The 26,385-nt window shown below is 47.4% G+C and overlaps 1 long non-coding RNA gene across 5 annotated transcripts in view; it reads right to left on the reverse strand.

Annotated features, from left to right (window-relative positions):
- Nucleotides 1-3,929: 3,929 nt before the first annotated feature.
- Nucleotides 3,930-26,385, reverse strand: part of LOC114586069 (uncharacterized) — a 30,204-nt gene continuing 7,748 nt past the window's right edge. For 2 of the 5 annotated variants that reach the window (XR_013391018.1, XR_013391017.1), the window contains exons 2-5: nt 10,006-12,970; nt 7,316-7,374; nt 6,353-6,632; nt 3,930-4,228 (exon numbers count right to left, since the gene is read on the reverse strand). This is a non-coding gene — a long non-coding RNA (uncharacterized LOC114586069). Of the gene's footprint in view, nt 4,229-5,097; nt 5,388-6,352; nt 6,633-7,315; nt 7,375-10,005; nt 12,971-26,385 lie in introns of those variants that run through there. The other 3 variants (XR_013391021.1, XR_013391020.1, XR_013391019.1) reach the window with 3 other exon arrangements.

Consider the following 26,385-nt stretch of genomic DNA (forward strand, 5'->3'; position numbering starts at 1 on the left):
CATTGGTACTGATTAAAGTGTTAGTCTATGGACTGGTTTGAATCCTCTTGTCCCGGCCAAGAAGCTCACAGGGCGACCTCTGTAGTCAGTCAGTCTCTCACCCAAGCCTCCCTCACAGGGTTGCTGCAAGGACCAGAAACCAGGAGACAGAATCATATCTCCTTGAGTTCTTTAGGGGAGTAGTTGAGATGTATCTAACTAAATTCTGCTCAGAGTAGACCTTTCAGAATTAATAGGCCCAAATTAATAATTGTGATTAATTGCAGTGGGTCTACACTAACTGTCTAACATTGGGTACAACCCAGTATCAATCATCATCATCAATAAATATTGGATTGTACAAAGAGAACAATTCAAGTATATTGATGTAACCCAATCTGTATTTGTATTCTACCCTGCTTCTCTGATTTGCCCTCCAAACCACATCTGAATCCAACAGTGAATTGCCTGGTGTTTACAAAGCAGATCCTTTTGTATATCCTGCTTACCAGAGTCCTGCTCCTCCCTCCCCCAAATGAGGTTTCAGTCTGGGAAAGAAATTGCAATTGATCTCAATGGGGCCATGTTAAATCATAACTAACTACTTGTATCACTGATTTCAGTGGATTCCAATGGGAGCAAAGTTCAGTTACGGTAACTTAGACCAGATCCTATTCACCATAGTTAGGAAACTAGAACATAGCAAATCAGGGAGCTGCATTATGCTGAGTCAGACCATTGGTCCATTTAGCTCACCCTACAGTCCTTGGCAGTGGCTTTGCATGGTTTCAGGCATGGAGTCTCTCTCAGCCCAACCTGGAAAAGCCAGGGATTGAACCTGTGACCTTCTGCATGCAAAGGAGATGCTCTACCACTGAGCTAGGGCCCTCTCCTTAGGGCTGTAGCCTTTCCAGTGTCACAGGATTTTTGCCCTTCCTGCAGCCAAGGAACAGAGGCCACTCTTCCGGAATGTGTTGCTGCTGCTACTGCTACTGCTGCTCCAACCAGGCAACCTGCTATGTGTATGTGTACTTGCATAGCATTGTATCCAACTTTTATTCAGGGCAGACCCATTGAAATTGTTAACAAATGGGGCAAAGTTAGCCGAGGCCATTCATTTCAATGGGGTCACAACCCATACACAACTTCTGCACTGACTAGGAAGGTGTGGGAACTAAGGGAAGGACTGGTGAGATGTGGGAATAGCAAAGGGGAAATATTTTTCCATTTCTGATCAACCTCTGGAGCTGATGAGATCTGTTCACAGCCCAGTTTACAAGTTATAGCTGGGAAATGAGTTGAGCCACATTGGGGATGTACCCCGCTTCCTCCCAACGGTACATGAAATCAAATTCCATTGGAGAGAGCTAAGGACATCCAACATCGTTGAAACCAATATGGTTTGTTGAGTGCTTCCTACACCATCTTCTGCTGCCCAATAAGCATTTTAGTAGTAGTAGTAGAGGAGGAGGAGGAGGAAGGTGGTTAAGTCGAATACGCAAGTTTACCACGAAATAAATCTGACTGAGTTCAATGGAATTACTGTGATGCTAACTGCCTCCTTCCAGGTGTGTGTGAAAGTACTATTTCACACAACACATAGTTAAACCATGGGATTCTCTCCTCCACAGCATAGTGATGGACACCAGCTTTAAAAGAGGATTGAACAAGCTCATGGGGGGAAAGGCTATCGATAGCTACTAGCCACGACGGAGGCTGTGCTCTTCCTCCAGACCAGAGGCAGCAATCTTTCTGAATACCAGTCGCTGGAAAGCGCAGGAGGAGACAGTGCTCTTGCGGTCGCCCTTGCTTGAGGGTTTCCCGTCGGGGAATCTGCTCGGTCCCCGTGAGAACAGATTGCTGGATGAGATGGGCCATTGGCTTGATCCAACAGAGCTCTCCTGGTGTTCTGCTGTGTGGGTGCATAGGATTGCAGCCTGATTCATACTAGATCTATAAGGACGTCACAGTGAAACATCGATGTCGACACAGAGTCAAGTTTAATGCGCTTTTTGCGAATTAAACTTAACTCTGAAACAACCCCCACCCACACGGACGCAGGGATTAAAGACTATGGCTGACTCGTCCCCACCCACCCCTCTTGATTTCTTTGGGCTCTGAGGGGCCATGTCCTCCGCCCCCAACCCATTTTCAATATGATTTGGAGACATTTGGTTTACCCCCAAAAGTTTGGGCAAGTCTTTTGAGAGATCGGCTGCGCCTTCCCTCCTCCTCTTACCGCACCGCACCCCACCACAGCCATTGCTAAAGGCCTCCAGTACACACCCTGACAAACCCGACTTCAATTCTTCTCCCAAAGGTGTTTGCTATTCCTCTAGGAATGGCAGATTTTTTTTCTCTCCTGGATTCATACTAATAAAATGTTTATGGGTGCTGGAAGGAAAGTTTGCTAGGTGCAGCGCGCGCGTACGTGCGCGTCTTGTGGGCCGCTGGGGCGCCCTCCAGCGGCCAGTGGCGGAATAAGACTCCCCCAGGGGATTCTAGAAGCCGGGCGAAGGTTCTGCAAGAGCAGGTGAGATGGGCAGAGCAAGGGAAGCCCCCCTTGCAGTGTTGCTGACATTGCGCCTGCGCGCTGCAACATCTGTGCCCCACCGACCCGCCTTCCCCGGTTCACGCAGCGTTCACCGCTGGCTTCCACCCTCATTAAAGAGGGATTTTTTATTTTTATTTTTCTTATTTTTATGCAGAACATCTGGGAGGGCAGGCCAACCCCACGACAAGGCCTTTTACACCACTTCCTACTTAGCTTCGCTTTTATGTGGCTCCTCCGGATTTTCCGAGGCTTTGTAGCCTTCAGAGGCTTGTTTGAGTGTTTGTACATGTCAGGCTCTGGCAGAGATAACCGCCCAGGACGGTGCAATCCGGAACGACGATGCTTCTTCATGTAATGAACTTAAAAGGGGGGTGGGGAGTCAAGCACGCACACACAAGAGCCTTCTCAGCAGATGTGAGCATCCGGCTCCACGTCCCTCGAACTCAGAAACAGCCAAAGGCCCAGGATCTCCTCTAGAAATCCTCCCCACTCAGCCATCCTGCCCTCCGCGGGATTTATTTCCGTGTAAACGCGCTTAGGATCGCGCAGGGAAACGCGCAGATCTGGGCTAATGGAACAGGGGTCCGGAGGGTAGCGACACATAACCCCCGATTTCCGTGGGGAAGCTCCTGTTGATTTCAGTGCAGTGGATTAAAGTCCCTTTCAGGTTCTAGTGATAGGGAAGAGATTTGACTGAGGGTGGGGATAAAGTTAACAATACGGTAGAAAGGCCAGCTCTGATTTTTAAAGCAGAGAAAGCAATATATTTGAAGATTATTTACTGCTGTGAATTTTTAGACCTATAACTAGAGATGTATATACTCTAGAAGAATCACAGAGGTCCTGAAGCACAGAGATTCGCCAGCTCTCAGTGGGGCCCCAGCCTTCTACACGTGTGAACAATCTGTGTCAGAGAATCAAAGACCTTCAAAGAGCCCAAGAGACCATCAGGCTCAGCCCTCTCTCCCAAAGCAGGCTCTTTCCTCTGTTACCCTGACTGAGGCCTGTAGATGACCTTCTTCAGCCAATGGGCCACATTCGCTTCTTCTGGGCAACCACCCGAAGGCTGCATCCCAGCGGTGGGCGGGGCCAGAGGCAAAGGTGGGCGGGGCGACCAGTGTCAATTTGTCTTTCTTCAGTAATAGGAAGTTCAAGGGTACATTCCAGTTGGTCTAGATACGAAGCTGGGTTACTGAGGGGTGTGGCCTAAGCAACCTAAGAATTCCAAGGGCCAGATAGGGAGGTCTGGAGGGCCATACTCTAGCCACATCAGACACTATCAAAGCAGTGGTTGACTAACCTGACCAGCATGGGAAATTAATCTTTTCTCCACCTCAGAGTTAATGGTAAGTGAACCTCTGAGCCCTGACAAACCACCCAGAAAAATGGGAAGTGGTTTAGTGTGTAACACAAGAGCTGTTTGTTTATTAGATTTGCAGGGAGAATTTAAGGGCATGATAGGAAACAAATTAAGCACTTTTAAAGCTCATCCTTTCAAAAAAGAGAGGGAGGGAAGGGAATTAATCACAGGCATTGCTTATCTTCTTCCCACTGGAATTGTTGGGGCAAGATCTCGGCAAGATCCCCTTCAGAGCTGAAACTCTGCTCACCCTCCTGACTTACATCACAGAGTTAACATCAATTTCTATGAAAATGTACTGAGAATATTCTTCCATTTCTTCATTCTTTTGTTTCCTGTAATTTAAAGAACATATGTGTTGTGTACCATATATATATTCTTTTTGTGGCAAAAAATAAAGTTGAGAGACAAGGAAGGATATTCCTGAAACCAACCCCCCAAATCTCTTTTGGAAACTTTTGAGAAAAAGATGGGCTGTTTTACAGCACAAGCCTATGTATATTTACTCAGAAGTAAGTCCCACTGTATTCAGTTGGGCTTTGGTCCTGTGTAAGTGCATACAGTGTAATCAGATGGCAACATTAGGGGTAGCTAACCTGTCTCAAAACCTCCAATCTCCTTTTAGCATGAAAAGGATCCCATCCCTGACCATTCCTGAATTACCCCAAAGACTCCTCTTGCTAGGCCTCACTTCCTCCCAGTCTACAATCTGGTTGTTGAAGCATCTGGGGTTCAAATGATGTGTCTCATCTTGATTTCAATGAGACCTGTGTCAAATTGCACCCACTTTCCTGCTCCACCCCCAGCACCAGCTAAGGTCCACCATGAGTCTAGATGAGGAAACTTCCCTTCATCTCTAAGTCAGCGGCTTGGTTATTACGGTATATTCAGGCTATTTTCCCAACACCCTTTGAAGAATATAAAAGAGCCCTGCTGGACCAGGACAAAGGCCCATCTAATGTCCAGCATCCTGTTCTCACAGCAGCCAACAACATACCCTATGGTGAACCAACAAACAGGACCCAAGAGCAACAGCAATTCTCTCCACCTGCAGATCGCCTCCAACATACAATTTGAACCCAGTAATATGAAATGGAGAACAACAAAGTGAAATCATGGCAGGCTTTCAAAAGGGACAACAAGGCTAAGCCAGAACTCCCAACCAGCTCTAGTGTGACAACAGCAGATAAAATATACTTTGAGGTGTCCGAAGAGGGAGATGCTTTATTTAAATGATGGTCACAAGTAGGCATGGTCTGTGTGGGGCAGCATCCTTGGCTAGCTTACAGCTAGGTGAAAGTGATCAGATTGTTGATCCTGGTGCCGCAGGTCTGAATCCTGGCTCAGGCCTGATGGATGTTCCCTGGGTGACCTTGTGTTTGTCAAACAAGCGCGCTCTCTCTCTCTCTCTCTCTCTCTCTCTCCCCAGAGCCTACCTCACAGGGCTGTGGTGAGCATTACATCGAGATTGACCTGGTGATGCATGGGAAAGAACTGTAATATATTAAAAGTTACTTTGAAGTTTATGGTTCTTGGTACCAAAGCAAACTAGTAAAGGTGTTTGGCTTCCTTCCTAAGTTCCTCAGAACTCAGGCAACTTGAGCCTAGGAATTTAAGAATTCCTTCCTCAATGTCTGATCCCCTATGCATGGTGACTCCATGTGTCTTTGTGGCTTACTCCAAAGTAAAGGCACATAGGAGTCTGGTCTTTGGCTGCTTTTTTATTTACTCTCAGACCATATTAGTGGGAAAGCAACATGGTAGGCCCAACGTTTAACATGGTGTGTGTAAGGGGAAGGGAGAGATTGCTAAAGTGCTTTCTGGAATCTGAGTGATAACCCACCCACCCCTTCCTTTGTCCAACCCTCTTAAATCACTATAACCTACTGTAACCAAACTCATGGTGGTATGATTCAAATAATTCTGTATTTCAGATGAATCCATATTCTTTCCCTGCTCAACCCCCTGCCTCAGTTTCCCTTCTTTTCCTCTGTTCTCTCTGTGTGTGCAACGTTTAATTGGTTAGCCCTCTTCCTGCACAGACCTATCTTATTGGACTTTAGTATACATATGTGCCAAAATAAATACTTAATGACTGTCTTCTCTAAGCAGTGTACAAGAGTCTCAGTTGTTCCCAATGAAACAAAAGAGTTTTAAAATGAACCCTGTAAAATCAAAATTCTATTAAAATGCCTGTTTGAATTATTATTATTATTATTATTATTATTATTATTATTATTATTATGTATTCAGTAGCTGGGAGTTCAACAGGGAAGGAGCCATTTGACCTTAGCTGGAAGGGAGCGCCATAAAATTTGACCCACAATACTGTAATGGTATCCTAGTGGATACCAGTTGAGCACCCAAGCCGCGGGGTGACTTATAAAGCACCATGCACACTGATGAAGTAATATAGCATCAATAATAATACCTAAGTAATAATAACTAAGTACACTTACTTGAAAGTAAGCTCCATTGAAACCCACGGGTCCCTCTGTCCAAAATCGCGTGTTTTAAGATCAGCTCGGGAGGACTAGGACTTAATGTGTGAGAGGACTAGATGGGTCTTCTGCAGGTGTGTGAAAATTCTATCAGAGACGTCCCGTCGAGAAACGCACGACCCAAAGGTGGGGTTGCCTCTCTAGATCAGCTGGGCCAAATGAGGGAGAAAGAGGAGGGACATTCAAAGCAAAGGGGCACCTGAACGGCCCCGTCCCTTGAAGGAAACATTATTTACACCTGCAAGAAAATTTTGAAAAAGACTGCATTTCGGTTCCAATTGGCTTAATTGTAAATCGTTTCCTTATGGCCCCCAAACCCCGAGGATCATCTGGGTTTAATAAATGTTCCCAACACCCCTCCTGCAAAAATGGGGGGGGGGGGGATAAAAAATAAAAAATAAAAATCCGAAGGCAGGAATCGCCGTCTGCCTGTTGCAGTGAACCTTACCCGGACGGTAATTACCGCAGGCAGCCTAATGGCTTGCGACGTGCTCGGGGTCCGGAGGGGGCCTGGGGGCGCAGAGTGGATCGGTGGGGGTAGAGTGGGGTGAATGGAGTCTTCCCATTAAAGTGGGTCCTTGGCAGTGGTTTTTCCCGGGGTTGGGGAACCAGCGCGCCGAAGGAACGCGGGACCAAGGCGCAAGCCCGATTCCCTCTTCTAGACGTCGTGAAATTAGGAGGCGTTGGGCAAATCGAATTACAAGAGGTCCCTTTCAACTCCGCAGGGCGGCCGGCTTTATGCTTTCCACCTCTGACTTTCTGGGATAAACGAAGTCCCATTTCAGAAAGAAAATAATAGCAACGCTGTGAGGATGGTGGAAATAATAAAGAGAGGCGTCGCTGCCTGTTTGCACCAGCACAGCACTCTCTCCCTCTCCCCCCCCTTAAGAAAGAAGTAAATTTAAAATAAAATAAAACAACCTGCATTTCTTGGGGGGTGGGGAGCAGTTGCTTAGCCTCAGTGGGAACGCAGGAGCTGTCTGTGGAGAGAGGGAGACAGACTTTTCTAACCCTGGAGTTCCTTCGAAGAAACTATTTCCCACGTTCGTTTTGAAATCAAGGGTATTTTTCAGGGACACTTCTGTAAGTTGAGGGGATCTGCCGAGTTCTGCGGTCTAAAAATCGACCTGCTTTCACGTGTTTACCGACCTGTGTATAATAGATCGCTTTCCAGGAAAGCGCTTCGACTGCACGTCCTAAAGAAATTTGGCACGCTGTACATTTAAAGCAAATCCCCACCCACACCAAGAACCTGGGAACTGTAGTTTAACCCTCCCAGAGAGACAAGTAACAATATCCTTAACAATCTACGCTTCTCAGGGTATTATTCTTGGGGTAGCTAGGTGTGTTTTACATGAATAGCGTGTATGCAGTCTAGGACGACCAATTCTCGCCATTTCTGCAAAATTCTAGACTTAGAATTAAAGCTGGAGAGGGGTGGGGTCTTTCCTTCTTTCTTCTGCGGAAAAATATAGAATGTCTCGTGCTTCGGGATTTTGATTCCGGAGTCCAGAGTAAAGAGACTGTAGAAATACAGTGTAAAGGGGGGGGGGGAGTCCCAGGAAACTAAATAGAGTCAAATCAAAGGAACGTGTCCTGCATAATCCACTGCCCCCAGGGGTGGGGGGTGGGGGTAGTTGTTGTTTGGGTGCCACAATTTCATACTGAGTTTCCCACTGGAATTTCCATGCAGCTTTGTTGTGCTCGGTGATACAAAGACATCTGAGCTGGCCGCAGTATATAAAATATACCTTACATACACCCACACCCACAAATATTGGAGCGTTGCCCCACTGACTTACCGTATTTTTCGCTCTATAACACGCAGATTTTTTCTCCTAAAAAGGAAGGGGAAATGTCTGTGCGTGTTATGCAGCGAATGTGTGGTCCCTGGAGCCGAAAAATGAGGCAAAAATCAAACCGCGCTTCAGGGAGAAGGGAGCTCCGTGAGAGAGGAAGTGGTGGCTTTCCTGCATTCTGCCTCAGGGTCTTACTGCCCACCCTGCTCTGTTTCGTTACTGTGTTTGCTCAAACGGAACAAAGAGCAGGGAAAGCCCCTCCCCTCCAGGCAAGTAGAGGGGAGAGCAGAGCGTCCCTCGTTCTATCCTCTCCCTGCTCCGGAGGGAACAATGTTTGTGAAGGGAAGAGAGATTACAGGTTCGGCTTAAAATTCTGATTTGACTTCCTGCTTTTTGTTTTTGGAGACACACAGCATTCAAATATGCTTTCTTCCATTTAAAAGGATGAAATCCTTAAACAGTGTTTTGCCTGTAAATTCATGCGATCTGGAAGATTACAGTGTCTGTACCTCTTAAGGGATGGCAAAGCTTAGGTTTCGCTGCTAAATAGTTCTTAATGCAGTTAAAATGCTTTCTTCTGTCATGCTGGTGGGAGGGAGAGGGAGAGAGAGAGAGCGCAGGCTGGCTGGCTTGTGTGGGTGGGGGGGGGGAAACTTTTGCCTTCCTTTCCTCACGTTATAGCCCTCTCCTGCATTCTTAGCCTTCTGTGTTTTTCCTTCCCTCCCCACTTAAAATGTGGTTACAAAGCATGGATCCACATGGATCCTCAGGATCTTTGCATTGGGTCACCCCAAATTCACCATCAGAGCACACAGCATGTCCATGGCTACAGCCTGCCCCCCCAAAATCACACACCCATTGTTGCCTGGGGCTGCAATGGTGCAAAAACGTGGTTACAAAGCATGGATCCACATGGATCCTCAGGATCTTTGCATTGGGTCAGCCAAAATTCACCATCAGAGCACATAGCATGTCCATGGCTACAGCCTGTCCCCCCCCAAAAAAAATCATGCACCCACTGTTGCCTGGGGCTGCAATGGTGCAAAAACGTGGTTACAAAGCATGGGTCCACATGGATCCTCAGGATCTTTGCATTGGGTCAGCCAAAATTCACCATCAGAGCACATAGCATGTCCATGGCTACAGCCTGTCCCCCCCAAAAAAAATCATGCACCCACTGTTGCCTGGGGCTGCAATGGTGCAAAAACGTGGTTAAAAAGTATGGGTCCACATGGATCCTCAGGATCTTTGCATTGGGTCAGCCAAAATTCACCATCAGAGCACATAGCATGTCCATGGCTACAGCCTGCCCCCCCAAAAAAATCACGCACCCACTGTTGCCTGGGGCTGCAATGGTGCAAAAACGTGGTTACAAAGCATGGATCCACAGGGATTCTCAGGATTTTTGCATTGGGTCACCCCAAATTCACCATCAGATCACATGTCTGTGGCCACAGCATGAAGCACAAAAATGATACGTCCACTGTTTCATTCAGAATATTTTTTCCCTTGTTTTCCTCCTCTAAAAACGATGTGCGTGTTATGGTCAGGTGCGTGTTATAGAGCGAAAAATACGGTAATTAATGGGCACATCACACTGTATATCGTCGGTGCGTTTGATAGGGTTTTATTGAGAACGTCTTGGATGTAAAAAAAAAAAAAAAAAGAGGGGGGAGAAAGGGGGAAATATAAATGAGAAACAGAGAAAATATTCGTGTCCTTTCGTCAGAAAAAAGGGAGACATACTCTAGAACTACTTTCTCTGCTCATTTGCCTTGAAAGCAAAGCGCCACTGAAGTCTGCGGAACTTACTTCCGAGGAGTATATACGTGCCGAAGATGGGGCTACGTATTCCTGCAGCTCCGAAGACGGTCAGGACAAGGGGCTGTAAAGTCAGAGGCCGTTGGCTGCAGCGTCGCTTCGAATTCTGCCCGCCTGCCTGTCTGTCTGTCCGCTTCGCCCTGGGGACAGCCAGGGCTCCGCAGCGCCGAGGCGCAGCAGCGCCTTAACAAACTCTTGAGTGAGGACAAGCTCGCTGCCATCCCAGGAATTATCTCCCCTCCCAGCCTCCAGAAGAGGGGGAGGTGGAGGGAAGACCGGAGTAAATTTTTATTCCTGCTTTTCGCTCCTGCCGATGACATGTCCAGAAAACTGCTGTTTTAAACAGCTCCAGGTTGGACGTCCCGACTCCGAATTAAGCTCTTTGGCTTTCAAGGGCGCAGGCTCCCGAGCCTCTCTCTAAGGCCTAACGATCTCAGCCATCAGCAGCGGAGAATATATCGGGAGAAAAGAGACCTCCACTCCGGAGATTAAGACTGTCCTCACCATCTAATTCTGGAAGTTTAGCTCTCAGTTTCATTTGAGAACTAAACTCCTTTGAATATAGTGCGATTAATAAACGCAGGATCGGGCCCTGCACGACTCATTCGTGCTATTTCTCTCTCTCCCTCCCTCCCTCTCTCTTTCTTTCTTTCTTTCTTTCTTTCTTTCTTTCTTTCTTTCTTTCTTTCTTTCTTTCTCTCTCTCATCGTTTTAGCTTCCTTCCCCCACAAAATGTAATCTGGCTTTGTTTTCGCACATGTGGTTTATGAAATCCTTCCTTCCCTCCCCGCACCCCAACCCCCTGGCATGTAGTTCGATTTTAAGCACCGTATTTTAATATATTATTTCCCCACCCGTGCAGGCAGAAGAGAGACAGATGAACTAACAAAATAGGTTTCAAATAAAAAAATATGGGGGGGGGCGGCACTACGTGGACCAAAAAGAAGCCCAAGACCTGGAGATGCAACCCCTTAATTAATAAAATGCACGTTCATCGTGTCAAGTGTGTGTGTGTGTTGCGAGTCACGAGTATTCATTTGGGGCTCTGCGATTTTAATCGACAGATATTAAAATGCTTGGGGGAAAAGACAGTCATTTTGAGCCTATGCCTCTGCTAGTGCATTGCTTAGTTAAAATTTCGAATTTTATCTCTCCCACCCCCAGCCCAGTGCCAGACCTTCCTTCTGTAGCGAGAGAAGATTGTAAATGAAACGCTTTGAAAACGCACCCATTTTTTGGAAGAATAAGAAACTGCCTATTTTTTTTTCAAAGGCATGAGACATTAACTATTCTTGAGGTTCATAAGAGCTCCCTAACTTCTAAGGTGAGCAGAGAGGCAAATGACCTGCTTACTGCATTTGTGGATGGGGGCCCGGATTTTTCCTAAGTAAAACGATGCTGGAGGATAATTGTATAGGAGGCGATGGAGGACAGCACTTTTTCTGAGGCTGGCCATCCCCATCTGGGCTTGTGGGGAGTTGTATCCGAGGCAATAGACACGGTTGGACCCCGGCGAGAAGAGAGGGAAAGCTCTGAGCCGAAAAGAGAGGGTGTTGGTGGGGGGAGGAATACGAGGAGGGGCGCGCGGAAGACTTCTGGGCTTTTAGAAATGACGTCCCTCCAACCTGGATGAAATTGACTACATCATGTATAAGCATAAACTGTAATTGACAAGGCTTGGCCAGGCTGCGCTCCATCAATCGCTGATCACAGGGCCTCGAAACGAGCGAGCCGGCGCGTTTGGCTCCCGGATGGCTTTCCTACTCTCCACAATTAGGGAGATGTCTCCTCAGCCCCCGCGACACATTAATTTAATGTGTCTTTGGCAAAAGAAAGAACTTGGATTAAGCGGCGTTGGGGAACTGACATCCATCTTTATTCCTTCTTTTCTCTCTTTCCGTTCTCTCTTTCTTTCGTCCCTCCCAGCTCAAGCTTTTTCTTTTTTTTTAATTGTCTCTTTAATTGAAACCCAATATGGTAATAGATACCGTGCTCAAATTGAGAAAACGTGTCTTCGGCTACAAGATGGGCGTTAGTTCAGCCGATCCGGCGGGCTCCATCCTGCGCCTGCCTGTCAATTTCCCCCTACTCCTGCCTCTATGGACAGCAGCCCCTTTCCTCCCACCAACACCTCCCCCGCGCCGTCGGGTTTTCGCTGTCCTCCAGCTACAGATGTCTCCTGTTCCTCTCCCCCCCCCCCAGCCCAACTTCAGATTATATCTCCTTCCCCCTCCCCACCTCCAAAGTTCTGAGGTATCAGTCCATTGCTTAGCAGCGGCTGCCTAACTGGCCGTGCTTCAAAACACCAGCAGCGGTTGACAGCTCATCTGAGCACAGGATCAAATGCCCCCTTTGTTCGGCTCCTCCAGGTGAAGCGAGAAGAGAAGGAGGAGGTCGACCTCCTCAACTGGTCCCTGCTCCTGGTTGCCATGTTCTTCTTCAGTGCCTGCGATGGGGATACAGCTGGGTGGGAGACACGGCAAGAAAATAGCATTTCAGACCCCTCGACTTGTCCTCTTCGGCGGAGGGCGGGGGAGAGTCTGTGGGACCGTGACTAGGCTTAGGAGGAACTGTGTGTGCCACGATGGTAACAGGTGATAAGTTACATTCGCCTTCTCGCTCGCTCGCTCTCTGTCTGCAGCACAAAATCTGGTCGACCTGGTTGTACCGGGTCTACAGGAAACTGAGTCTGTAGACACCGGAGGCCGGGACAAAGCAGCCTCTTGCTTCTGCGATATCTCAGCCCTTAACTGGAAAGTAAGTTGAGTTGGCATGTAAGGTGGGATCAAATGTTTAGGATGGGAGGTCCATCTTCTTGATTCGTGTCTTTGTTTGCGGGCCTGCTATGCTGAGCTTCTTCGAGGCAGAGGTCCCGGTGTCAGAGAGGAGGGCAAAATTCACCCGCAAAGCAACACAGAGGTCCCGTTCCTGAGATCAAATTGCACAAAATCGTGTTCTTCAAGAGCACCATCATTTATAGAGAAAGGGGAAGGGAGAGAGAGAGAATATAGATTTATTTATTTTGTCTCCCGCCTTTCCACCAAAAGGTGCGCAAGGCGATTAACAATAAAACACAGCAACAAATACATAAATAAATAACAACCATGAAGGCAAAACATCAATAGAGCCAATTCTTTAAAACACACACAGCCTATCAGATATGGTACACTGTGCTAAACAGACAGATAGATGGATAGGATACGTTTGAATCGGATCACCAGATCACCGGCTAAATAGTAAAATGAAGTATCACCGGCCTTCTGATAAAATGAATTGTTGGAATGCTAAATGGTCTCAGAACTTCTGAGGCTGCAGCTTCCTGCTGTCAAACTGAGATGGCCCTTATCCACTCACCCACCATTGGGATTCTTCCCGTAACAGGAGGATATAAGTATTTGGTTATATCCAATTAAGTCTTGCTCAGAGAAGACCCACTCGAAATCACTGGAGGTAACTTAGAGTCCAGTCTAACATTGGTCCATTTATTTGAATGGGACTGCTCTGAGTATTGCTTTAGGGACATAATCATTGACTTCTCTTTCAGCCCCTTTTTAATCCTTGTTTTGATTCTGCAAACATTTCTATTGATCCAAGACAAACTTTAGTCTACGAATTTGAGTGGGTCTGCTGGGAGTAGGACTTAGCACCTCAATGTCAATATTAAAAAGAAAGAAAGAAATACAAGTGGAAAGATCAAGGATAAAAGGCTAAATGCATCGATACCCATAGGTGACAACTCCCTGGGGCTCTGGGTGCCCGAGCACCCACAAAACTCCCCATGAATGGGCCGGGCACCCACAAATTTCGATGCCAGAGCCATGCACGTTGCATGGCACCCACTGCCCCGGGCGCTCACAGTCGCGGCCCCGCGGGGCCAAGTTGGCGCTCCTGTCGTTGTCTATGATGTACCTGACTAGTTCCTATTCCCCTAGTTACTGAGTCTGCAGTTCGTCACACGCTTACATGGGAATAAGTCCCCCTGGAACTCAACGGCACATATTTCTGTGCATACATGTGCAGGGTTCTGTGCTGTAACTCGGACGTAAATGGGGTTATTCCTGAGCAATCATAAATTATATGGGGTCTAAAAGATATGAGAAGGGAACGCGCCTTCCCTCCAAACGAGCCCTGGCGTGTAAGAAATCCTGGTTTGGTCTCTGTTTGAGGATTACTACTACTACTACTACCACTACTACTACTTATTTTTAAAGAAAACTTCCCCAAACTCCCGATTAATATTTCAGTTCAGATTTTATAACTTGCTTTAAAAAGGTGCGGGGGGGGGGGGCGGACGGGTAGCGGATGAGAAATTCCCCACTCCATTAGATTTATTCCGGTTGGATTTTATGAATGGGAATGTGGTCATTAATTTCAGTGCAATGAGATCGCATTCACTGGCATGAGCAGACTCGGCAGTCAATCTCACTTAGTTTCTAATTTCACTAGACTTTAGGTTTGGCGGTTTTTTTGTTGTTTTTTTTGGCGTGGTTGTTTTTTTATGTGTTTAGAATCGGGGTAAAAAGGGTTTATAATAATCCAGCCACTCTCACAAAATTAGATGGGTGGATTGAGTCCTTTTACCTTTCTGCACGCGCGCCCGCTGCCAGGATCCCGTATTCCGAAAGCGATTGAAACACGGGGGGGGGGGGGGAGCCCGATTTAGCCAAAAGTTTAGGATTTTACAGCGCAATCCTATGGCAAGGACTTCAGGCAGCAGCTGAGTCCCAAGTAAGTAAATTGGTGCTTACAAGATTGAAGGAGCTCGTCTGCTCGATTTCAACCAGAGAGAGCCAAGCGCGCGGCTTGAATCTCTCGCGTTGACATTAACGTGGCTTTAAATTGCTTAACGTTGGCTAGATCCTTCACCAATAAAAATATCAAAATGAAGTGACTGGAGTATGCGGAGGAGGTGGGGGCACACCTCGAAAATAGCCGTAAGCATAAAAATTAAGTAGCAGTCAACATTAGCTAGACTGCCCGGGCAGAAAGCCATATAGCATAGTTCAAAAACGGTTATGAAGTTGTCCAATGCAATATCTAATAATCAATGTAAGGGGAATGATTACAAGGAAGAACTGGGAATGTATGCTAATCCAGATGTTTTTATTGGCACAGGCTGTGTTTAGGGGAGCGGGGAGGGTGGGAAAGGGAATTAGAGAGAGGAGAAAGAGAGATCCAGATAGATTATATGCGTAGAGTCCGATGGTTTATGAGGTTTTCGAAAGCGGCTGGCGCCATTGCAAGGTCTATAGGCTAAAAATAATGCATCCCCCAGCTAGGCAACTTCGAAAATCGACGCGCTGCTCCCTCTCACACACACAATATTCTGACTCTTGCACTAAATTGTCCCGATCAATAATTCAGAGACTGTGTCAAAGGATATGTAAGAGTAAGTTACAGGAAAGCTGGATCGCTTTTTAACACACACACACACGTGTGATGTCTTCTTGGGACAGAAACAAACGAGTAACCAAAGGAGCGTCTGGAAGGAACAAACGGAGGAAGTAACCTACGTGAGTTTCTGGCTCCTGCAACCCCAAAACATATGAACAGACTAATATCGCCCAAAGCCCTGCTGGAGCACATCCAAGATCCATCGAGCCCAGTATCCTGTTTCCAAAAGCGGTCAGACAGATGCCTCCTCCTACTAGCTCACAACCAGCGTTCAGCCTTTGTCCATCCGCAGCGTCTGTGTATTCAAAGACAAGGGCTCCCTAAACATGAAAACTCTATTTAGCTCTCGCGGCTAAGTAGCTGGTAGCCTTTCCTTGAGCTCTTGTCTTGCCTATGGGTGTATCTAGTCCTTTAGGAGAGGGAACCTGTGGGTTTTACCCAACTCAGAGTAGACCCATTGAAATTAGTTGTGTTGGTTGCATTTATATACCACCTTTCTCTTCAGTGAGCTCAAGGTAGCATACATGGTTCTCTCCCCGCCCCCCAATTTAATCCCCTAAACAACCTGTGAGGTAGGTTAGGCTGAGAGGTAGTGACTGGCTCAAGGACACCCACGGAGCTTTGTGGCCACCTGACAGTTTGAACCCTGGTCTTCCAGGTCCTGGTCCAACTCTCTAACCACTGCACAACACTGGCTCTGAACCTAAATTAGTCATGCCTATTAACTTCAATGGGTCTACTCTGAATAGGACTAGAATTGTATACAATTCAGTGGTCCTCCATCAGAACTCTTCCATTGCTCATCCTTGGCTATGATGGGGTTGATGAGAAGCTGGGAGTTCAACAAGTTGGCACAGGACATAGCTTAGTTGGTTAGAGCACCATGCTGATAATGTCAAAGTTGCAGGTTCGATCCCTGTATGGGACAATACATGTATTGCAGGGGCTTGGACTGGATGATCCTCAGGGTCCTTTCCAACTCTACATTTCTATGAATCTGCAGGACCAGGTGCTACCAGACCTGATGGCTATGTTCTGTCTCCACTGTGGGAGGCAGTGTACTTCTGAATACCAGTTGCTGGAAACCACAGGAGGGGAGAGGGCTCTTGTGCTTGAGTCCTGCTTGGGGATTCCCATAAGCATCTGGTTGGCCACTGTGAGAAAAGGATGCTGGACTAGGTTGGCCTTTAGCCAGATCTAGCAGGGCTTTTTTAAGGAAGCTAAGACAAATTCATGCAGGATAAGGTATTAACAGCTATGGTGGCTACGTTCCACCTCCATGGTACTCCATGGCCTCTGCTTACTGTTTGCTGGGAATCACAGGTGGGAAGAGTGCTGTTTCACCCAGGTCCTGCTTGTGGGCTTCCCAGGTGTTGGCCACTGTAATAACAGGATGCTAGACTAGTTGGGCCACTGGTTGGATTCCCCAGGCTCTTCTTACATCCTTATGTTCCCTTCCCTACTTTAAGCACAGACAAACATGATTTTATAGAAGCAGACCTCTATAGAAAATGGAGCGGTGAAAACAAAGTGATGTTAAAAACCCAGATGTTTAGAAGGTCCATCAAAGAGATAATTCACTTGACACAATTAAGATGGGAAACGGGAATCCATGGACAACACCCTTTGGAAAGTTGTGCTCTACAGATCCCATTGTAGTGAACAGGAACCACATAGGGGAACTCTTAGTATCTTTGGCCTGCATTCACTCAGTGTGGCATGTATTGCTAGGGAGAATCCCCCACTTATGTCCAGTCATTTGAATGCAACAAGATCTTCTTAAATTGGACCCACTTAAACATGTGGACACCTTCAGTTCCATTCTGAATTCATTACAGAGCCCAGCAGAGTGGAGAAACAGGACACATTTTCTTGGGAAAGGATTGGGTGGCAGTTCCCCATTAGTTTATTTTACCCAATAATGATTATCTTCTTATCAGCTGCATGCACTCCATCAATAGTTGGTAGAGTGAGAGCCAGTGTGGCATAGTGGTTAGAGTTCGGACTAGGACCTGAGAGACCAAGTTTCACTTCCCCATCCTTGCCCATGAAGCTCACTGGTTGACCTTGGGCAAGTCACTGCCTCTCAGACTAACCTACCTCACATAGTTGTTGTGGAAATTTAATGAGATGTTGGGGGGGGGACCATTTATGTCACCTTGAGATCATCAAGGAGATCATGGGGAAAGGGCAGGATATAAATTCAGACTGATCTTTACTCAGAGTAGACCCACTGGCGTTAATTGGCCTAAATTGATTGTGTTCATGCATGTCAGCGGATCTACTCTGCATATGACTAACACTGGATCTATACATTGTGCTGAATCCAATATCAGACCTACTCAGAACAGACCTATTAACATGAATGAACCTAACTAATTTAGGCCCATTAGTTCCAATGGGTTTACTCTGAGTATGACTTAGGTTGGATACAAATCATTATTGCAGTGATTTTTTAGTTTTTTATTTATACTTTTCAAATTTATACATTTCATTAGTTTTACAATCAATTTAACATTTCAGAATCTGACTTCCTTCCCCCTCTTTCTGCGGTTCCTTAAATTTATTTTTTTAATATCTTTTGCATATCCAAGTTCATTTAAATTGCTCGTTTAATTATCTACTGTAAATATATACTCTTATAAAACTGCAGGTTATTACAATAATCCTGCTAATGTTTTTATCTGTTTACAATTTATCTGTAAATATTCAATAAACCACTTCCATTCTTTTTATTAAAAGTTTGTTATCTTGATTCCTTATTCTTCCGGTAAGTTTCGCCATCATCATTATTGCAGTGATTCTTACAACCATCTGATAAATAAAATCATGTTTAGTAAGTATCTCCCAAGATCTCTTGTATTCCGTGCCTGGTAAATATGCACTACACATAAGCCAATGCTGAGAAATTAAACAGTTCAATGCACATTTTTTTGTATGCAGATAGGGTTAGTAAGACACCTGGGTCACAACTTCCTCTCTTTATAAGCTTCATGGAAATAGGAACATAGGAAGCTGCCATATACAGAGTCAGACCATTGATCCATTTAGCTCACTGATTGACAGAGCTCCATTGGGTTTCAGAACTAGTCTTTCCTAGTTCTACCTGGAGATGCCAGGGACTGAACCATGAACCTTCAGCATGCAGACCAGATGCTCTATCACTGAGCTACAGCACTTCCCCGGAAGAAGTGGAAACCTGTGCAAGACTCATGTCCATCGGCTGCTCAGGGTCCCTAGTTCAGTGGTAGAGCATCTGCTTTGCATGTAGAATGCCCCAGGCTCAATCCCTCCCATTTCCAGGTATGGCTTGGAGAGACCCCTGTCTGAAATCCTGAAGCACTGCTGCCTGTCTAAGGACATTATTATTTTATTTTTATTTTTATTTTTAAAATTTGATTCCTGCCCCAATCCCACAGGTCTCAGGGCGGTTAGCAACATAAAAGCACAATGTAAAAACACAAAAGACATAATAAAATATACAAACAAGAAGAAACTGGTAACGCCCCTCCTCCCCGACACATTTTAAAAGGGCAATCAGCCAAAGGCCTGGTTAAAGAGGAATATTTTTTGCCGGGCACCTAAAGGTGTATAATAAAAGCACCAGCTGAATCCTCCTGGGGACATCAGTGTGGTATACTAGATAAAGGAGAAGCAGGGGGAGCCAGTTTCAAATCTCCACTCTGTCAAGAGGTTTATTGGCTTTCTTACCTACCCCTGCTGGCAGTCTTAACCCCTGACCATTCGGTTCAGTCATGGCTGACTCTGGGGTTGCGGCGCTCATCTCGCTTTATTGGCCGAGGGAGCTGGCGTACAGCTTCCGGGTCATGTGGCCAGCATGACTAAGCCGCTTCTGATGAACCGAGCAGCACACGGAAATGCCGTTAACCTTCCCGCCGGAGCGGTACCTATTTATCTACTTGCACTTTGACGTGCTTTTGAACTGCTAGGTTGGCAGGAGCTGGGACCAAACAACGGGAGAACACCCCATAGAGGGATTTGAACCGCCAACCTTCTGATTGGCAAGTCCTAGCCTCTGTAGTTTAACCCACAGCACCATCCGCGTCCCTGCTGGCAGTCTTACTTAACCTAACTTTCCTACCTCAAGGGGCTGTAGCGCAGATTGATTGGCTGGTGGGGCTGTCATATATGCTACTCAGAGCTCCTTGCAGGAGGGGGTGGGGTGTAATAGAGGGAAGAGGCCTTGCTGGCTGGCTGCATCTGTTCTGTGCCAGGACTCACCTCCAAATAGCTCCTCTTACTGCCTGTCCCAAGGCCAAGGAACAACACCTGTTGTCACCAGCAGGGTCCATAAAAAATGTGACTTGGAGAAGGCCCAGCCTATTTCAGACATACACAGTTCATGTGTCTTTTACTGCGTGAGACCTTAGGAGACTACTAAAATGTGATCTCCACTTCTGGCCTGCCCCCACCAGCCCCTTGAGCTCAAATGTGTGGCCAACCCATCAGCTGTGGTTGCTGAACACTTAGTATGCATATCCGGGAGAAATTCGGCTGTCTGCGGCAGTTATATCAGATACTATTTACATAGTGCTCTGGAGCATTCAGAGCACTCCACATTATCTTGGTAATTCTTGCAGCAACACTGTCTTATTAGTTTTATTATCCACAAACTGCAGATGTGGAAAGGGAGTGAGGAGAAAAAAATCATGGAGGGGGGTGTATCTCAATTCCCTAGCAGCTAGCACACTAGCTCTCATCTGCACCCCGGACTCTCCAGTGGAAGATAAATGCTCTCTCCACATGCCCAGAGACATTTCATTGCATGGTTTTTCCAATGTCAAACCTTCTACAAGGGTGGCAATGGGAATGGAAAGGAGGAAAGCCTTGATTCTAAAATTAAACTCTTTGGATTAATTAATTCTTCCTAGGAAGGCTACAGCTGAATCAGAATTTATCAAGGAATTCTGAACACTGAATCAAGACATAGAATTTTTATCACATTGTGTGACTTCATTAGCTGGCCAGTGCCAGGATATCTGCGGTATCTATGACTATTTCTTGGGAATAGCTCCCAGCCCAACTGCATGTGTTAATACAATCTTCTCAGCCACACTGAGCAAGTTATCAGCAGTCCGCTTACTGTAAAAGGTGTGCCTGTTTAACATATTTTCAAACACTTATCACTGACTGTATTTTTTCCATTTCATTGCCATTTGACTCCAACCTTGCAATCTTCTCATTTACAGCTAAAATCTTGCTCCATGCATCTAACAAAAGTGGGCACAAGTCTTTAAAAGCTTATGCCATAATAAACTAGTTGGTCTCTAAGGTGTGGCAAGAGTCTATGCTTTTGCTGCAGGAAACTAAGGTGACTAGTCCCTCTGGAAATCTTCCTAGGAAGTGATAGGGGCTCTCCCCAGGTTAAAGAAATATTTGCCACTAGTTAGTAAACAGGGTTAGTTTTTAGCTAATTGGTGGAGTTGCCTGCATGCTTAGCACCTGCAAGGTGACGTGAGCAAGTTTTTGAATGGAGCTGAAGGAGAACCTGTGTAGTGAAATGGTCAGAGTGTTAGACTATGACCTGGGAAACCAGGGTTCAAATCCCCACATCGGGTGCTCTTGAGCCAGTCACTGTCTATCAGCCTAATCTACCTCAGAGGTTGTTGTGAGGATAAAAGGGGAAGGGGGAAACCATGTATGCCACCTCCAGCTCCTTGGAGGGAAATATTATTTGTTTGCTTGCCTGCTTGTTTATTGACTTCCTTAGTCATTTCCTCTTTCTCCAAGCAACTCAAAGCACCTTAAAGGTAAAGGTAAAGGGACCACTGACCATTAAGTCCAGTCTGGGGTTGGGGCGCTCATCTCGCTTTACTGGCCAAGGGAGCCAGCTTACAGCTTCCGGGTCATGTGGCCAGCATGACTAAGCCGCTTCTGGTGAAACCAGAGCAGCCCACGGAAACGCCGTTTACCTTCCCGCCCGAGCGGTACCTATTTATCTACTTGCACTTTGACGTGCTTTCGAATGGCTACGTTGACAGGAGCTGGGACCGAGCACCGAGAGCTCACCCCGTCGCGGGGATTCGAACCTTCTGATCAGCAAGTCCTAGGCTCTGTGGTTTAACCCACATTACAGTGGTACCTCAGGTTACATACACTTCAGGTTACATACGCTTCAGGTTAAAGACTCCGCTAACCCAGAAATAGTGCTTCAGGTTAAGAACTTTGCTTCAGGATGAGAACAGAAATCAAGCTCCAGCGCGGGAGCAGCAGGAGACCCCATTAGCTAAAGTGGTGCTTCAGGTTAAGAACAGTTTCAGGTTAAGTATGGACCTCCGGAAGGAATTGAGTACTTAACCTGAGGTACCACTGTACAACCCAAATAAAGATGACTTTTTAAAAAAAGTAGTACTCCTATTTAAAATCAACAGCAAGTGACCATTAATGGAGACCACTTTATTTTAGCTGCCCAAAACGTTTAAAGCGACGTGCAGGCTCTCAGCCTTAGACGTTCGGCCTCTGTAGTGGCTGTTTTCCTAACCACGGTCAGCTGGGGAGGCGAACCTGACCTCTGCCTGTCCAGAAGTCAAGCGACCCATTCTGCCCCTTGCAAAACGCGAGACCCACAACAAGGCCCGAGGCCCCGAGGCCCGAGGGTGCTGGAGACCTTTCTACCTTCCTTTCAAAGCTGGTGGCAGCGCGAAAGGGGGCGGGGGGAGCGAGAGAAAGACAATGCGTTTGCGCTCCTGGCCTCTCGCCTTGCCCGCGACGTGTAAGGAGTTTATGCAGTCCCAAGGGGTGATTAACTAACTCTCCACACCCCCGCCCCCGCAAAAAAAAAAAAGAACCTTCCTTAATGAGCAGCTGAAAAAGTCTTTCAGAGCTTCCACAAAAGGCGGAGAATGCCGCTTATATGTCAACGCGGGAGGGCACTTAGGAACGCCTCCTCTCCCACCCCCGCAGCCGACTTCTGTCGCAGCCCTCCAAACGGGGGTGAAAGTTTAAGTCGGGAAGGAGCGTGTAATTGCCTGATTGCCGGACCTCACGCGCGGCTCGCCGCATATTTAGGGCGAAAGGGACGCCGACGTCAATTCACCCTCTCCCCACCGCGGCCAGTGCATTGATGATAAACACCGCCTGCTGCACGTTTTTTCTTCTTCTTTTCTTTCCTGGCGGTGGTTGGGGAAGGCTCTAGAAAGCTCCAAACTAGCCGCCTAGACAACAAGGTCTGACTCCGTATTAGGCTCCCTATGGAAAAGCCGCGCGCCTTTTAGGGTCGTAATAAAGTAAATTGGACCCAACTTAAGTCGCGTCCCTTAATTCTCATGGGTGTAACTCCCGGAGGTTACTAGCATTTGAGACAAGCCTCAGATCTCCCTTTCCCGGGAAAGTCACCCCCGGGGGCAGGTGACAGGGTGGTGTAGTGGTTAGAGTGGTGGGCTAGGAGCTGGTAGACCAGAGTTCGAATTCTCTCTCTCTCACACACACGCACGCACGCACCCTGCCGTGACCTTGGGCTGGTTGCAGACTCTCAGCCTAATCTGTCTCACAGAGTTGTTGCAAGGATAAAATGAAGGTTGCGGGATCTGCGTAGGCCGCCTTGAGGTCCTTGCATTATAAATGCAAATATCGCTTACACAATTCCACATACACGCCCGCACACACTACATACATTTAAAAGCGATTCCACATATATTTCAAAAACGGTTAAAAATAGCTCCAGGACTGATACAGGCAGGGGAAAGAGCCCCTCTTTAAAACACTTGTTGAGAGAGGAAGGTATTCAGCGGGTCTTCTATTTTTAAGAGAGGGAATGATACTCCTAAGATCACTCCCTACGAAGCGATTTTTTGAAGTATTCCTGTTTTTAAATAGCGTTGTTGCCTAAGTAGTTTTAAATCTGGAATCCGGTAGCTGAATCTCCTCCTACGTGGTTTCACTGCAATAGGAGAATAATGAGAAAGACCTTCCTCCTGGGCAAAATAAAAGAAGGCGACGCTTTTCAAGCGGCCCAAGCGGATCAGAGTTAGAGCGGACACCACCAGGCGCGGGAGGAGACGGTGATCCGCGTTGAGAGGAAAGGAAGTGATGTGTAGTAGTTAGAGCAGGGCTAGCCAACGGTGCCATCCAGCCGTAGTTTGACTCCAATACTCATCAGCCCCAGCCAGCAGGACCAATGGTCAGAGGGGATAGGAGTGGTGATTCAGCAATATCTAAAAAGCATCGCCTTGACTACTGTTGAATTAGAGGTTCAGGGTTTAGGACTGAGGAGACCTGAATCCCAGTTTCAGCTTTGAAGCTCACCCGGTGCCTGTGGGCTAGCCTAACCTACTTCACGAAGTTGTTGTGAGATTAAAATTGGGAGAGGTAAGCAAGGGATAACCTTGAGCTCCTTGGAGGAAAGGCGCAGGTATAAATAAGTACAGTATGGTTAGCTATGATTTTTCAAGCGCTGGAACACGACCAACCCGAGGCTGCGTACACACTACGACCATTAAAGCACATTCCCCTCATTCAGGGCTAATTTGTAATTCAGAGCTAATTTATAAGGTCTTGCTGGGAACTGAAACTCTGCAGTGCCCAAAATTCTTTGAGGGAGACGGTGCACTTCGGATACACTTTCAGGGCATAGTGTGTACAGCAGCCTCGGTTCAATCCTGCGTTGATAAACGAAAACCGAACAATGAAACGGTGTAGTGTCCTGGGAGGCAATCAGGTGTTTGTCCATTCATAATTTGCCATTTGGGGAGAATATTTCAAAAAATATCCTAGATAATAGTCGGGTCTTTTAAAAGCAAAAAAACCGCGAGGCTTGCTTAATTGCAACCTGCCCTGGAATTTATCGAAGTTAGCGAGTTAGGTTTGGACCACAGAGACTTGCAAGTCTGTTCTAGAGCTCACTGGGTGACGTGGGCCAAATCTCTCCTCCCCCCCATCCACCCACCTTGGCCAAATCACACACACACACACACACACACACACACACACACCTCCTTTTGGCAAAACCTACTTAACACCGTTACTGAGCTGATAAAGAGAGGCGGAGGGTGGGTGATGCGGATCTCTCTGAACTCCTGGGACAGTGAGCCAAGGCTGAAGCTCCTGCATCTCCGTGGCGTGGTGATTAGAGTGTCGGTCTAGGACCTTGGAGACCAGACTTCGAATCCTCGCTCAGCCAGGGTGACCTTGGGCCAGTCCCGTTCTCTCAGTCGGACCTACCTCGCAGGGCTGTTGTGAGGATAAAATGAGGAAGGGGAGAGAACTGCGCGGGCCACCTTGAGCTCCTTGGAGGAAAATGAATGTAATAATTTGGAAGCCTGTAGACCAGAGACAGGGGGAATTCGTGGTTCCTCCAGACATCGGGGATCTCCGACTACCATCATTCCCAGGCAGCCCGGAGCAGGAGTGTTAGCTTGGCCCCGCGTCCGTGGCTGCCCGGGGCCGTGGGTGCCATGCAGCGTGCATGGCCCTGGCACCGAAATCTGTGGGTGCCTGGCCCCTTCATGGGGAATTTTGTGGGTGCTCGGGCACCCAGGGCCCCAAGGAGTGGGCACCTATGGCCAGGAGAGCAGTCGGGAATGTTGGGATCTGTAGTCCGACAGCTTCGTCGAAAGCGTTCCTTATCTCTTGACTGCGACAGGTACTCAGCGGGCGAGAACACCCGCCAGCCCCTATCCTCAAGAGTCTGGAGAAAGGGCTACGCTTTTCTCTGAACCCCTGGATATGCCACAAACTCTGACAGGACACCTCTTAGGAAGTGCTTGACCTTGCCCTGCTCTTGAGGAGGTGGTCCATGAAGGGCAGATCTTCCTTCACAGAAGCTCGCGGGGACACGGGGGGCGGGGGGGGGGGGTCAGCAGCACCTTAACCCTACCGCTGTCCCCCAATAAGGTGTAGAGAACACAGAAAAGGAACGCCCCTTCCAGCTCTGGTTAGGAAAATCAACATAGGTTCGATAGCAATGAGTGTAGACAGCTGGATCGACGCCAGGCAGATGCCTCCTTATCGATGCCTCAGGCGTCCTACCCTCTCCCACTTCCTCGCCCTTGAGTTTAAAGGCTGAGCTGTATCTGCCTCCCTCCCTCATCCCTCAGCCGCTTTGGTTAGAGACCCAGAGCAAAGGCTTTAGCCTCCCTCGATGAGGCTAGATGGAGCCTAAGATGGTTGGTTAGAGACTCCACAGAAGATATTCGGCGTTATCCTCTTCCCTCCACCATCCGATGCCTTCCCCGCCGCCCCTTCCTTCTTGTCTCTTTCTCCTCTTTTAGTTGTGTTGATTTAGTTCGTCCTCAAGACTTTCCTGCAGTCCAAGGGGGAGAAAAAGCGGGGCTAAAACGTGCACCACCGAGCTCTTTTGGCCAATATTTAACTAAGATGGCTGGGCTGGCCATAGGGTGACTTGGGTCGGCGGGCTGGTTAGGTTTGCTTGCAAATTAATCATCCAGCGCGCAGTCGGCGCCAGTGTAGATTTATCACACGCAGGCGGGGCAGCGGTTGGGGGGGGGGTTGGAATGAGACTGCCGAGGAGACACAAAGAGCGTTCGCACCTTCCCGCTTTTGATCCTCAGATTAGTGCGGCCTCCCTCCAGAATACGAGTCTCCAGGGGGCTTAGTCTGGGAGGTCACTCGGAATCGGCGGAAGTTTGCACACCATTAGGAGGGGAGCGCGGGCGATTTCGCAGGCGGCGTAATCCGTAAACATTCTAGAGGGCCGCAAAGGGTAACGTCGCGGTGTGGGCGTGCGGAGGAAATTAGAGGGTAGGAACCTGTTGGTCTATGCCTCAAGAGTTTTATTCCAGTCACCCCCACCCCCCCAATCATCATTCCAAAACTGGAAGCAGGAGGAAATCAGACATGATCACCCTTCTGGTAATTCCAATGTGGAGCCAACAATCGCACACACCCCCTTCAGCAAATCCTATGCATGTTTCTTTTCATTGAAGTAAGTCCATTCAAGGTTTGATAGTGTTGCTTTCCGAGGGAGGCCGTTGCGGCACCTCGTACAGCTTACTCAGA

Source organism: Podarcis muralis, chromosome 16 (genome assembly GCF_964188315.1).
Source record: "Podarcis muralis chromosome 16, rPodMur119.hap1.1, whole genome shotgun sequence".
NCBI classification, from domain to species: domain Eukaryota; kingdom Metazoa; phylum Chordata; class Lepidosauria; order Squamata; family Lacertidae; genus Podarcis; species Podarcis muralis.